Here is a 15,645-nt window from a genome sequence, read left to right as displayed (position 1 = left end):
CCCACCACCCCTCTGGTTGTAACACAGAAGCTTTTTGAGTAACATATTCTTTTTTCTCTTTTTAATACAAATCCAGCCTGGCAGGCACAGTGCTATGTGGAGACTGGACTGAATCAAAGCAACATTCTCCTACTTTTCCCGTGTATAGGAAGTGATACTAACAAGAATCAGATTTGCCTGGACCCGTAACAGAGGAAACAACTTCTGGCACAGTAATTCTTTGAACTGGAACCATGAGGGCAAGTACTAACGTATCCTTCTATTGCATGCAATGCCTTATGCACCAAAGCAGTTTTTTTGACTGTTGAAACGGACTGAATCAGATTTGTGGTACTAAGTTTTTTAGGGTATGTGAATATTTTGATTTATTTTGAAAGATTCTGTGTTCACAATTCATCTGGTCAGAGCAGGAGTTTTGATTTTGATTCTATGTAATTTACTTATGGAATGGATTTAAGACAGATGTTTAGGAAGAGGTTTTATAAATATTTGCACTTGATCAGAAGAAGAAGACAACTAATAATCCAAGAATATTAATAATCCAATAATGCAATCTTGTATTGTTGGATTAGTATTTGTTAAGCACCCACAGGATTTGGAGTAAGAAGCCTAGAGCCCGTGATCTGCCATTGATTAGTTGAGTGACCTGAAGCAACATAATTAACCTCTGAGAAACTCGCTTTCCTCATCTGTAAAAATGGGGCTAATTATACCAACCTCAAACGGTTGTTAAGGTTCAAAGGATATCATGGAAGTAAATGTGTTTTTCAAACTGTACAGTTGCTAAAATCATGTAATATAATATCATTTTATTTCCATTAGACTGTGAGTTCTTTTAGGGCTAGGATCATGTATTCATCTTTATAAAAATTTCTACACTTAACAATATTTCTGTCATATACCAGGTGCTCAATAAATGTAGAATGGATGCACAAATGAATAAATTCAGGATATTAAAGCCACAAAATTTCCTCTGATCCTTACTCTCAGACAACTCACAGTCTAATAAAGGAGGTGAATATATCCAATATATTATAACATAATTTAAAATTAAACCTGCACAACCTCAGCAATTTTATGTTAATTACTCATCTGGTAATTTCTCTATCCTTGTTTTCTGTGAGCAAACATCTGCAGAACAATATGCAAACACAAATTCAAGCTCACACTGATATGTGCTATTTACAAATTACTCTAAATTTTACCATATGTGCAAAGAGCAATAAAAGAAAAAATAAAAATAAGATAAAAAATCATTTAGAGTTGGAAAAACACTTTAGATAACATATCTAGTGAAGAAAGCAAACCTTTATTATATGCATGCTCTTAAAGAAGATAGGTGGACACCTCCACTTCCTAGTTCCCTATATTTGATGTAGGAACAATGGTCTTCCAGAAAATCTATACTGACTGACCTTTGTGATTTCTCATGATAAAGGGAAAGTAAGTGTAACGTTTAACTCTAGTGAAAAATCTTGAATTGATTAAGATGTCGGTTATAATAACTTACATCTCAAGGATATTTCCTAACAGAAATGTTCTTATTCACAAACCAGAGAAAGCTCTGCTTACTTGCTGCTGCTGCTGCTAAGTCGCTTCAGTCGTGTCCGACTCTGTGCGACCCCATAGACAGAAGCCCACCAGGCTCCCCCGTCCCTGGGATTCTCCAGGCAAGAACACTGGAGTGGGTTGCCATTTCCTTCTCCAATGCATGAAAGTGAAAAGTGAAAGAGAAGTCGCTCAGTCGTGTCGGACTCTTAGCGACCCCATGGACTGAAGCCTACTAGACTCCGTCCATGGGATTTTCCAGGCAAGAGTACTGGAGTGGGGTGCCATTGCCTTCTCTGTCTGCTTACTTAGTAGGTACTTAAATAATTCTTGCTGTATGAATGAACCAGATAACCTCTTGGGTCCGTCTTTCCTCTGAAATTCCTGGAGGATGAAAAGCCTAGAACAACCAGGGGTTAGCTACTCCGCGCTTCTTTGATGCAGCTGCATCTGGAACCTGAAATCGCTTCTCGGCTGGAAGATGGTGTTGAACACTAATTGGCCGCAGCTGCTTTATTGGCAAAGGGACGAAAACACACACAGGTGACTTCAAAGTTCGACTTGGTCTCACCCCCAATTCAGTGTCAGTCATTTGTGTGGCTCTTGTAAGGTCCCAAAGCATTGGGCATCAGATTTAAGCTGGAGGATTTCAAGTATAGCCACCAAATCTATTAAGCAGAGGAATTCTCCTAACAGGATCCTACAGCTGCTGTCTTCATTTTCAGATGCATAATGTTACCTTGTATTTGTATTTCTTCCAAGCACTTTATATCAACACTCCAATAGGGGAAATAGTGATGTCTTTATGTTGAGGATAGAGAAACCAAAGACTAGTTAAGTACCTACTAAGGTGAACCTGTTTAGTAACAGTGCAGTGACAGTAACCCAATGCTGCATAAATGAGAAATCCGGTCAACTGAGTGCCATTCTACGGGTGTTTGGTTTTTTTTTGCTAGAATGCTTTTCTAAAACAGGACATCTGGTACCTACTTGGTGGTTCCTGTTGTTGGAACAGGATTAAAGGTAAAGATGACATATAAATTCTGGATCATTTTATTGCAGTCTGAGAAATGTATATGAAAACACAGTCTCAAACTAAAAAAGTAAAATGAAAAATAATGCTCGTGTTTAGGGCAGAAAGAACCCTAACTCTCTTCCTTCCTTCTTTTCCTTATTTATTCCCCGCCTTGTTTGGTTCCAAAAAACGCAATAGCAGGTATGTAAAAATTAATAATTAAGACTAGGTTCTGTTATACACTTAAAATAAGAATGAAATTGTATTTGTAGAGTTCTTTCTTATTGTCGGTGTGTATGTGATGTGTGTGTGTGTTTAAATGTGATCTTCAAGAAAAGCATAATGTGGTAAGTGAAGAATGGTTGGTATCTTCAGCCCCTTGGTCAGACAGACCAAATTGTGTCTTTTCCTTTTCCAATGAAAATTCTGGCAAACTTGGAAGATATTTATTTCCACCTTCACTCTTTCTCGAGTCTTAAGGTGCTTGTGGAAATTATCTTTTTGTGGAACATGAATGGTGAGCCCTATTTCGATCAGGAAGAGTGCAAGGAAAGTGTTCACGAGGTGCACATGCCGATAGAAACAGGGTTCGGCATTGTTAGTGGAAACAGTTATAAACTGAAATGTGAACTTGTATTCAAAGCACACACAGCAACCTAGGAATGTGCATAGCTTTATTTTAAAGAGGGAAGAATCAGAAAGGAAGACAAATATGTTGCTTTATATTCTTCTAAGATGCTTTTAGCCATTATAATTATTTTTTAAATTAAAAAAAAACTTACTTAAAGCCTATTTACAATTTGAAGCTACTTTTTTCCTCTGAAAAAAATGACATTCTAAATTGGAAACAAAGTTAGGGAAATAAAATTTGAACGATGCTCTCGAGCAACCCCCCAACCCCACCCTCTACCACCAATTGTCATTTAACTGGCTGCCAGCCACTAGCCCAAATTTGAAAAGATTCATGAAGCACGCTTCCTCGGAATTATGATGTCCTGTTTTATGGGACGTTCAGATTCTGGTAGGAATGGAAAGATAGATCCTCTTCAGCATTAACTGAGATATATAAGCATGAAGAATACAAGGGCTGTGAATAACCTGCCTTGAAAATAGGCTCTAAAATTTCATTGTCCTGAGGAGAAATTGAAGAGAGTTTTATGAAAGACAATAGAATGAATTAAAAATGGGTAAGAACACTAGGGGCTACACTGAAAGTAAAAAACTAGCCCATGAAAATACTCTTTTCCTAAATTTGGATGAAGATCTAAACAGTAACAAAACCTAAAGCTCTATTGTGGATCAATTTTTAAAAAGGTATATGTAACAGTCATTATAGAAGCAAATTTCAGAAATTGTTACTGTAAGCAACTGGCTCCCACGGCTATAATACTTTTCTTAAAAACTGTGACCATATTTCAGTGCTGAGTTAATACTATACCTTTGGATTATCAACTTTGTTCACTTTCTTCCTTATGCCTGGAGCTCTTTCTTAAATCATGTAGCTCTGGGTCACGTTGTTTCTCTGAACTCAAACTGATGTCCTAGTTTAAATTAGAAGAAGTTATATTACTACGTAATTGGTAAACACAGTCAGTATACACAGATTTCTCTGAGATTTACTGTGAGATCTCTAACTAGAAAACATATCCTAATTATCATATTTATCATTACCATTGTTTATTGTAAAAAATCATAATTAGTGATTAAAATTAGCTATATATCAAACAGCAAATTAAATGCAATTGTATGAAGAGCAGAGGAAAACTAATTTTAAAACTAAGGAGCACTAGTTGAATGAGACACTCTAATTTAGAGACAACTCTTTTCTTAAAGTAACCCGTATTTGGATACTTTATTACACTGCATTTTCCAGTCTTTGCTGTTTCTCTTTAAAAATGACATTGAATTAATGTTTTATTGTTAAAGTTATGATTTGTGAGAAAACGGAAAATCCCCAATCCCTGCTCCACCCATAGAAAAGTGCTTTGATATTTTATACATAAAACAATTATCTACGACTAAGGTATAATTCAAGAAACAAACAGCTTATGCAATGTCTCCAAACTCCGGTTGCTCTCTTTTACAAATCTTGTCTTTCTTCTTAGATACCTGTAACAGTTTTCCAAAACTGAATGTCAAAGAACTTAAGTCTCCCTCAAGCATTTTGTTGGCTCCGTTCTCAAAAGCATTATTTGCTTGAACAAACCACATATACTCAGGATGAAAGAGAAATTTAGTAGTTGTCTCGCGGACGCTGTCTTAAACAGCGTATCCAAGTTCCGTTTCTCAGATGAAGCATAAACAATAAAACCCCTTTCCAAGGCACTTGCATTTTTTTCCACTAGAGGTCTCTCTCGTAACAGCTTTCCTTTTGTTGGGCTCATTAATTATTTTACTCAAAGGAACAATTCTACCTTTCAGATTGGAATGCTGCACTTAACATGTTATGCTAGAGAAAGATATAATACCTCCTCAGCTTGCTCTCTTCCTTGATGAGTAGATATCAGGTTGACTGAATGAATTATCTTGGGTATTTTATTACACCATGGTTACACTTTGGTAAAGAAGTTTGAACTTTAACCCGATGCTTCCAAAAGTCTCAAAATTTGACCAGTTGCTACAGTAAATATGCCTTATCAAACGAGCACTAAGCAATTACACTTTGAATTCTCCAGAGAACATCCATGATTTTGGTGCCAACTTAGATCATATAATTGCAAGTCTGAATCATCTTACATTCATTTCTTCCACTTTTGCAAGAAAACATTTTCTCATTTGTGTAGGGGTATTTAGTTTTTGCTCTTTCCTTGTATAGCCCTTTTATAGAAAATAAACTATTGAAACATATCCATATTATATTATGAAGGGAACATTTTCTTTTTAATTTATGTTTTCTGGGAAAAATGCTAATTAAGAACTTTGTTTTTAACCCTCCCCCCAATTCTCCTGTTATTAATTCACGCAAAAAGACCAATAAGATTCAACAGCATTAAAACAGAAAAAAATCTAGAATGAAAATGAACCCTGAATACTCTCAAAGAATAATACAAAATCGCATTGAACAGTACTATAGAATGAAACACACTGACATCAGTCACAAAGCCACTTAAATATTCAGAAAACCCAAAGAGTGTTCAGATTTTTGAGGATGGAAGTAGAAAGATAGCACTGTGCTCCTGACACAAAAAATTCAATGGGAAGATGTGAAATGTGAAGAAGCAAAGGAGCGCCTAGCAAATCAATTTTAGTGTTACACTGAAGGTAGAGTGTGTCTGCATGCACGGATACAGTGGCTAAGCACAGAGCAATGCTATATAATGAAAAAGGGCGTGAGGAAATTTGACAAGCTGAAAAACCTACCACCACCTGGCCAGGAGAACACAGACCTCTCAGGCAACTGTTTGGAGAATCAAAAACTGCACTGTAGCAGAAGCAGAAAATAGATAATGCTTTATTTTACGTTATCGAAATTTTATTCTGCTATCCTGAGTTTACCTGATAGCCTTTCCTCCAACTGTAATTTATTAAGCAGCTAAAGTACATGTTTTCTTTTAACATCAGTTCAGACATTGATATGACAACAGCATAATGATATGTTTTATTGATGATATAACAATCAATATTGTTATAGCTGAATTACCTATTAATATGAGGTTGACTGGCACACTTCTCAATTTGAGTGGCTAGATTGAGCAGATATTTTTATAAAGTTTTGGTCTCTTTGTGTCAGTGACAGCCCTCCCCTTCACCTGCCTCCCCCCTCCTCAGAAAAAAAGCACAAGCAGGTGATCTGTTTGAACTATTCAGACGGCTGAAATAATAGCATAGGCATGACAAACAGGAAAGAGTCTTAGAGGCCAGGTTTTTATTTTGCATTTGAAGAGACTGCTCAAAAAGGATAAGTGACTGCTGAGGACCCGGACCCTTATAGGACTGGATTATTTTGGTAGTTGAGAAAAAGACCTAATTTGTTGAAAAACAAATACATGGCAGCTTGGTAGCATCATAGACAGAGGGTATATACTACAGAGATATATAGATTCTAAAAGCTTTGAGAGTTAAGGACATGTTTAATAGCATTTTATTATGGAAAAACTTGTTTTTGAATATTTTGGCTTATTTTAGAGGAATGTAAAATAAGTGCTATTTTTAAGAAAGATGGTTATTCAGGATAGGCATTCAATGCAGGAGGGTTTTTATCTATCAGAGGACACTGTGCCTCTACATGTATTATTTCCTTCCTGTTTCTGTTTCTAATTTATGAACTATTATCTCTGGTTTCAGGCAGATTGTCTTTATTTTTTATTTAATTCAGAATATTCTAATTAATAAGAGGATAGATTGACCCAGTAATCCACACCCAATAAAACCAACAACAAAATTATCCAAATTAGAACGATGAAGAAGGGTTCTATATAAGTGATCCTTTTTTATTTCTTTTCTTTTTCTCTTTCCAAACCAGTTTGTCACTGAGTTTAGTCCACAGTCAAACTTGTGCATTTCGAAGAACAATTTGGAAAAAGGATGGCAAAATAAATTGTCATTAAAACGTAGAAGCTGAACAATTTCTACAATCGAAATTAGTAGTGAAGGGACAAAGCAGACTGACTCTTCGAAGAATACGATATTGCATCTTTATGAGATCTATTCCCCATGTATTTACCTAAGCAAGGTAGTTGATAACTATGTTTCTCTGTGTTTGTCAAATCACTTTTATTCAGACAGATTACTGACATTCTGATGTTGAACTTACTATAGAAGAAAAATATTATAAGCAATTTCCAAACTGTAAAAAGTCACATGTCATTTTTTTTTTAGTAGCCCATTAGATAAAAACAATGTGTTTATTCTATTAGTTACCAGGGAATTATGAAAGTGAAAGTGAAGTCGCTCAGTCATGTCCAAGCCTTTGTGACCCCATGGACTATAGCCTACCAGGCTCCTCCGTCCATGGGATTTTCCAAGCAAGAGTACTGGAGTGCATTGCCACTTCCTTCTCCAGGGGATCTTCCCAACCCAAGGATGGAACCTGGGTCTCCCGTGTCGCAGGCAGATGCTTTACCATCTGAGTCACCAGGGAAACTCAAGGAATACAATTGATTTGAACTAGATTGGTTCAAACTTCAGTGCAATCTTAATAATTAGAAGACTTTACTTTTAATATGTTTTGAGTGAGGGAAACAGCCTAGAACCACCTCCCTGAAATGCTTTTCTCATTTCTTCCTCCTTTTTCATTATTTCTCCCTCTATCTTTTAATCCTTTTTTAATCCCTTTCTGTTTCATTCTCCTCTGACATTTTAGAAAGTTATTTGCTTAACTTTTGTTCCCGCTTCCATTTTAAATCCTGGATGAGTTTCATGAGGTCAGTGAAAACCATTTGGAAGCCAACATAATTCATTTTGGTGATTTTTTAAAGAATGTACTTCTTAATTCATATGTATATATGGATTCCCCCCCCCTTTTTTAGTCTACCATGGGAATAGAACTATTCAGGTACACCCTTACAGTATTAAACAGCTATACATTGTAGTAATCCCTGATCGGAGATAAACATGCTGAGAATATATGGATCAGTAGTGTGTTCCCTCCACTGAGACGACTGACTTTATTGCCTAGGCAGTAAGTTGTGCCTTCTTCCTGTGTGGCCAGGCAGGGTGTGGGTGCAATTTATTAGATAAACCCCGAAATAGGTTTTTGTTTTCCTTTTGGAAATTTGCATGTTTTTTTCTCTGCCCATTAAGCTTTTAACAAGTGTTTCACTTGATGGAGTGATTTATAGCTGCTTGTAAAGGTAAAACAGCACTTTACCCTGCCAGTGGAGTGACTTTTCAGTGACTAAATCATGCAGAAGTTTGTGTAGGAAGAGCAAGAGGCAGTTGGATTTAGCTCTGACTTGAGTGAGCTTAGAAGGAGAATTTGTCTTTTCTTTCTTTAAAGGACTCTTTCTTAGTGGAAAAATTATTTTTCTGAAGCAAATGATTCAAGCCATCTTATTGACAGTTCTTTCAGTCTGGCGGATAACTAAAATGGTAGGAGAAACATAATGATGGAATGTCATTGGCTTTATTTTACTTTTAAAAGGAGCTACTTTATTTTCATAGGACTTTGACATATTTATGTAGTTTCTTTTTCTTTTGAAGTATGAGTAGTTTTAAAAAACTCTTTGTCAGTAGCCATCTGATACATCATTTCAATCGCTTTGTTTACAGCAAAGTCTTGACAAGAGTAAATAAGAATATTGAACTAGTGCAAATGCCTTGAGTAGTCAGCACAGCGAATCATGTATCAACTGTCATCATGAGCTGAAACACATCTACATACTGAGTAGCATGTTTGGTGTGCCTAATCAGAACAGTATGTAATCTGTGAGTACATATGAGGACTTGCCAAGTCAGAATTATTTACAAGTTGCAGTTTGTGTTCTGGAAAGTTTCATAAATGAAGAAAACAATACCTTAAAAAAATAGGAAAAAAACATGTTAGCTTCAGATATACAACTCAAAAAATGAATAACAATTTTTGAGATTTTTATTCAATAGATGCTATCAAACACAGTTTTTTTGTTCAATTCCAATCAAAACAGTTTTCATTAAAATTTCTTTTTGTATTATCTTTTATGCTGATCCTCTACTCCTGGTTCCTTGTGAAAATGACCATGGAAACTCTGCTTGGTTAGTTTTCTGTTTTCCAATTCTCAACTCAAAATGCCAAAGCTGGATTGGTTGACAGCTTAAGTCATATAAAAGAGTATGTCTGTGGTTGTATATTCCATATGGGTGAAGGTAAACCTTGCTTGTTGAAGGTAAAACGACATGTGCAATATTAAGAAGGGCATAGATGAATTCTTGAAGGAGAAGGAAAGAGACAGTAAAGTTTAAGAAAAGCTTGGAATTACCAAAATTTATTTTTAAGAACCTCAGAGTCCTCTTCTATATCCTTCTTTCTGCTTCAAACCCTCGGTGTTTGTATGCTTTTTTTCTTTACATAATTTTTTTCCTGACCTCACTCACTCTTTTCATCCTGCTTTTAAATCATTTTAATGACCATTAAATTGTTAAATAAAATGGGACAAAAATGTGTCTTTGATATTTTAGGAAAATTGTACCTACTTCATGTCCCTAAATTCATATTACAGATTATTTCCCATATATTAGTTTGTGGGAGCTCATTTTGCATGCGTATGTGTGTGCGTGCTCAGTTGCTTCAGTCATGTCTGACTCTGTGCGACCCTGTGGACCACCGGGCTCCTCTGTCCATGGGATTCTCCAGGCAAGAATACTAAAGTTGGTTGCCACGCCCTCCTCCAGGGTCTTCCCAACCCATGGCTCAAACCCGCATCTCCTGTGTCTCCTGTATTGCAGGCAGATTCTTTACCCACTGAGCCACCTGGGAAGCCCTCTTGCATACATATATGTATTTTCACACACAGTATTAAAAGTTAGATCTCTATTTGAGTAGTTTAATTCTATGTTTATTAAATAATAAACAATCATGATAAGTAATATGGTATTTTGGGGGTTTGGGGGGTTTTTGTTGTTTTTATAAGTAGTATGGTATTTTAAAAATACAACTTTGAAAGAAGTAGCTAATAACTGATAAAAGATAATAATTTCATAGAGTTCAAGTCACTTTTTCTTCTATTACATCTGAAGGTAGCTGGAATATTAAATATCAAAATATATTTTGATACAAACTATGTTTATTTTGAGTATCTCTTCTTAGAAAAGATTTTAACTTATGATAGCTTTTCATTGTCTTGTTTTCACCTTATTTTCTCTTATTTTTCACCTCTTGTGATAAATTGTTTCACACGAGACACAGCTAGATAGAAGAGATAGGGATAAAGGCATTTTGTGGTAAATAGGTTATCAGTTAGTAATTATATGTACATGAGGTTTTCTTTTTAGTTGAACAATAGCATGTCTAAAACTGTCTTTTTTGAAAAAGGTTTGCAATTTTATGTCTCACACTGCTTAATAGTTATCACCTAGAAACAGTCAGTAAATAGATCATGTAAACTTCTTTAAACTTTGTCTTTTAAGTTTAACCCTTTCTTCTTTCTGTTAACCCTTTCTTACCTTCTGATATTTCAGTTTGTTAAAATCTAGTATCTTTTCTTAAATTCATGCTGCCGGATTACTGTGAGAATCATCATTAAAACAGCTTGAAAACATGGCATTGATCAAACTTGATTAGAAAAGTTAGGGCTTTTTCTGCCCAGGAAAATATAAGATTTTATGTAACTTTGAAATAAAGCTTCAAAATCTGTACTGGTAGAGAAAAAAGCAGAGACCAATCTCTTTCTTGTTTAGTAAGAACTTCACTTTTAGAAGTTCGGGCAACAATATTGGATAGTGATGCTCTTTGTGGAATCTTACTAAGTGATTGCTGTGTCTGTAGGATATTCGAAGATACTGGTAAAACAAATAGTTCTAGGTAATTAGAAATTTCAAGTTGCTAATCATTGTGTCGGGAATAATGTGGATTTGGGAACATTTTTGATTTGTTTTTGCTTTGTCTAAATGCTTGCTGCTGCTGCTGCTGTCGCTTCAGTCGTGTCCGACTCTGTGCGACCCCGTAGATGGCAGCCCACTAGGCTCCTCCATCCCTGGGATTCTCCAGGCAAGAACACTGGAGTGGGTTGCCATGTCCTTCTCCAATGCATGAAAGTGAAGAGTGAAAGTGAAGTCACTCAGTTGTGTCCTACTCTTAGCGACCCCATGGACTGCAGCCTACCAGGCTCCTCCGTCCATGGGATTTTCCAGGCAAGAGTACTGGAGTGGGTCACCATTGCCTTTTCTGGTCTAAATGCTTAGTTTTGTGTGTTTTGTCATTGTTGCTGGTTTTGTTTTTTTTTGTCTTCAGACAGATACATCTTAAGTGACTGGTTGCATGTGTGCGTGCTCAGTCAGGTCCATCTCTTTTCAACAGATGTGTGGTAGCCCGCTAGGCTCCTCTGTCCATGGAATTTTCAGGCAAGAATACTGGAATGGGTTGCCATTTCCTACGCCAGGGGATCTTCCTGACCCAAGGGTCAAACCTGCATCTCTGTGTCTCCTGGATTGGTAGGCAGCCACAGTCTTTTATAGTGAAAATGGGCGAATGTGCCCCAAAATCTCATTTTCGCCATTAAAAGTGGAAGAAATTTAAAATTTTATAATAAATGTGATGGTTTAGTTACTAAGTTGTGTTTGACTTTTGTGACTCCATGTACTGCAGCCCGCCAGGCTCCTCTGTCCATCCTCCATGGGATTTCCGCAGCAGAAATACTGGAGTGGTTGCTATTTCCTTCTCCAGGGGATCTTCCCAAACCAGGGATTGAACCTCAGTTTGCTTAATTGCAGGTGGTCTCCTACCATTGCAGGTGGATTCTTTGCCAACTGATCCACCAGGGAAGTCCTATAATAAATAGGATCAATATTTAAAGGAATAAATGGAGAGTTATAAATACAAAGTTTTATATTAATAACTCAAGTGTTCACTCAATAGAAAGTTACTCTATCAGTCCTTGTTTTCAAGTATTCTTAATAATCCATAGCTTTGTTTAAAATAGGTTCTGATAGTAGAAAACAGAAGAAATTTTATTTTTTATTGAAAATAAATGTCCATTAAAAAATATGACAATACTTATGAAGCCAGAAATTGTATTACTTAAAGATATAAAGAACTTAAAAGCATAAATTTGCTAATAAATTATCAAATACATACTCTCCATTGAAATAAATAAGAATAAATTAAAAATGAGTATTGTAAGATTAGTTATCCCATTTGGAGATGAGCATGTTTCTTGTAGAGGTCTGTTCCAGAAACATTTTTTTAGTGCCCACTAAGATTGTGAATCAGACCTAATTAGTGCTTTTTCTTTTTTTTCTTCTTTTTTCAAACTTTAAACTTCTTGCTTTATACTGGGGTATAGCCGATTCCTAATTAGTGCCTAACTATGTTAAAATTCTGAGACTTTTCAAGTACTCAATCATACTCAGTACTAAAGATAGTAAAATAATTATTTTGAATGCTATTTAAGAAAAATATCCCTTATGCAGAAAAAAAAAAGCAGCTACTATACTAGGATAAACAAAGTGCTGTCTGTGTTTTAACGTGCCTTTAAGTGTGAAAGGATGACAACATTCCAATGCTCTGTGTGGGGTATGCAGAATGCCATGCCACGGGCCCCCTGACCTGATGCTGGAAAAGACTGAGGACAGGGGGAGAAGGGGATGACAGGACAAGGTAGTTGGAGGGCACCACCGACTCAGTGGACATGAGTTTGAGCAAACTCTGGGAGACAGTGAAGAACAGGGAAGCCTGGCGTGCTGCAGCCCATGGGATCACAAACAGTCGAACACGACTGAGCTACTGAGCAACAACAACGACAGCAGCACTGCTCATTGGTAACTACATAGTCACTAATAATTCTGATGGCTGACAAAATAAATACAGAAAGCAAGCAAGCAGGCATAATTTTCTTCAAAAGTACATCTTGCATGAATTTTCACTTTTGAGCCAGATATTTTGGTGTTGCATAAGCACAGCCTACATGTACTTTATGAGCTATGAGCTTAACTTAGTTTATCATATATGCAAGATTTAGCCCAGGTGCTGTTTATCTGCAATAAAACCCAACTTCACTTGAAATATAATTCACCGGTTTTTTTTAAGATTTTTCAAAAAAACAATGATTTTCAAAATAATCCTGATCATGTGTATGTATAATGAGTTCCATTTTGGATATATAGAAATGAGGACTCAGAGAGAGGAGATGGCTTTTCCAAGGCCAGATTACTATTAAAGAAATAGAACTAGGTTTAGACATTGAGATCTATTGAACCTGTGCTCTTTTCTGTTAAAAATATTGCCTTTTACATCAGAAGGTATATTTGAATTGCCTACCATAGACTTCATTTAGATAAACATATACGTAAAATTAAGTCATTGAAAATAATTGAACTCTGTACTTTTAGGGAAAAAGGGAATATGAAATGTATTAGCTCTTAGCAGGTGGTAGTCCCAACTAAAAGAGCCAGGGGGCACTCTATCAGAAATTCCAAAAATATTTGTAAAATTGTCACAAGAAAAATCATCGCTGGATTCAGATACTAATCTTCACTTCTAGTCCAGAATTCATTCATTAAAAAACAAAATTTATATTTCTCATAGTAAAGAGAAATATAAAAGGTATCTGTTTAAAATGCCACCAGAGAAGTTGTTCAAAGTTTGTAAAACACATTAGTTAATAATGCAACCACGTAGACAGTTGCCTCAATGCCTATTTAGGAATATTCATTAAAACACTTGAAATTTCTAAACTGACTTGATGAAAATCCCAAAGTATTCCTCAGAACTTTAAAATAATGCTAAAAACTAAGAAATGATAAAACTTAAGAATACAGAAACATACCTAATGATGATTGGTCTTCAACATTGTTTTTAGAGATCCCTAGTTTCTCTATTACTATTTGCCTTGTCTAAAAAGATATAGTGAGGTTTGGTTTCCATGGTGACACAACTCTTTTCATACATATTTATCTTTGAAATGCCAGAAACCCACCCCTTTCTATCAAAGAATGCTACTTTGGCGCTTGATAATTGAAGTTAAAGCTGACTTATTTTTTATGTCAGAGTGTTTTAAACAGATCCCTCTATCACTGAACACTGAGGAGCATTACAGGCATTTTCTCATAAGCAGTTTATTTCATACATGACTTCTGAAAAATACTTCTGGTTTTTAAAAACTGGAGAAGACTTTGCTTCCTTTTTTCCTTCAGTCAGCACCACAGGGATTCCCAGCTAAGCTTTCAAAATGTTGCAGAACATACATTGCATAAAGCACACAACCTTCAATTTTATTAATACAGTTTTCAAAAGGAGAACATGCACATCTTGCCTTTGCCAATGATCAGAGAGCAATGAAGTCATTACTTAGTATGAAATTAATATTTTGGAAAGCAAAATGCTTAACTTTTACTCCACTTACTGTCTTTTTAAAGTTGTCTAATTTACTTGCGGTCTGATGAGAGATTTCAGTTTTCCTTATACCAAGGTTCTTTTAAAAATAAACCCCATAATTGGGTATATACTTATATCCTCTTAGCAGTTTCCCCCATTGTTTCTGTACCATATGTGACTTCTCATTGACAGTGTTCTCATTTTGAGGTCTATGTTTCAAGGTCAGTTTATTAGTTTGCATGTTAAAACCACTCAAAAAAGATAAAAAATATAATTAAAGCAGTAAATGGTTATTAACCTGTCTTTGTTGAAACACAACTATAGTAATATATTTAAGAAATGAATGAAAATATGAGTTAAAAAAAAAAGCTCATCCACTAATAAGACCTGTTTAAAAACCCTTTAGAATATATGAAAGCAATACAAAAGGTAAAAGTCTAAGGTGTCACTTAAGAAATTAAATTAGACCTAGGTAATTAAAATACCTCTCTCCCCTATTAGGGTACAGCGTTCAGTTGCACTTATTTATTCCTAGGAGAAGTGAGGGAACCTGAGTGTGGTACAGCTAAATGGTTTTTGTCAGTTTCCTGAGCATCATTTTAGGCATTTACCTCTGAGAATGCCAGCTTAGCTCTATGATTTTTATTTTTTGTTTGTTTTAATTTTTTATGCTTTGATCTTTGTTTTCCACAAATACATCTTTATAACTAAAATTTCAAGAATAAGAAGGAAATTTTTTCAAAATTTTGTTCATGTGTAATGGGACTTATTCCAATTTAGTTTGTTCTCCTATTTTCACATTTTTCTTAACAAGATGAAGCAATCTTCTTTGAAGAAAGTAAATTCTTTGACTGGAATGCTTACAAATGATGAGATTTTTGTGGTGTTCTGTGTACATTCTACTATGTCCAGAGACATTGCAGCTTTCACCAATATGCCTAAAGTTAAGTGAGTAGAATGGGCTATTCAGAGAAAACTTGAGACATTAAAAAAGAATCTACCACTTTAGAATCTGGATTTCAAAGCTCACACATTTATTACAAAATAACGTATTCTTTCACAGAAATGAGAAAACATCAAAATATGAAGAAATGTGAATAAGTCTTTGAGTTGATACAAATCATAAGTAACAATG

The 15,645-nt window shown here is 35.5% G+C and overlaps 2 long non-coding RNA genes across 4 annotated transcripts in view; both read left to right on the top strand.

Annotated features, from left to right (window-relative positions):
• LOC104981936 overlaps positions 1–1,455 on the top strand; it is a 17,753-nt gene extending 16,298 nt beyond the window's left edge. For both annotated transcript variants that reach the window (XR_824448.1, XR_824449.1), the window contains exon 3: positions 77–1,455. This is a non-coding gene — a long non-coding RNA (uncharacterized LOC104981936). The remainder of the gene's footprint in view (positions 1–76) is intronic.
• A 324-nt stretch (positions 1,456–1,779) lies between these two features.
• Positions 1,780–15,645, top strand: part of LOC104981935 — a 77,118-nt gene continuing 63,252 nt past the window's right edge. For both annotated transcript variants that reach the window (XR_824446.1, XR_824447.1), the window contains exon 1: positions 1,780–2,091. This is a non-coding gene — a long non-coding RNA (uncharacterized LOC104981935). The remainder of the gene's footprint in view (positions 2,092–15,645) is intronic.

Source organism: Bison bison, unplaced genomic scaffold (assembly GCF_000754665.1).
Source record: "Bison bison bison isolate TAMUID 2011002044 unplaced genomic scaffold, Bison_UMD1.0 scf7180017864525, whole genome shotgun sequence".
NCBI lineage: Eukaryota > Metazoa > Chordata > Mammalia > Artiodactyla > Bovidae > Bison > Bison bison.
This window is presented reverse-complemented; position numbering and strand designations above follow the sequence as displayed.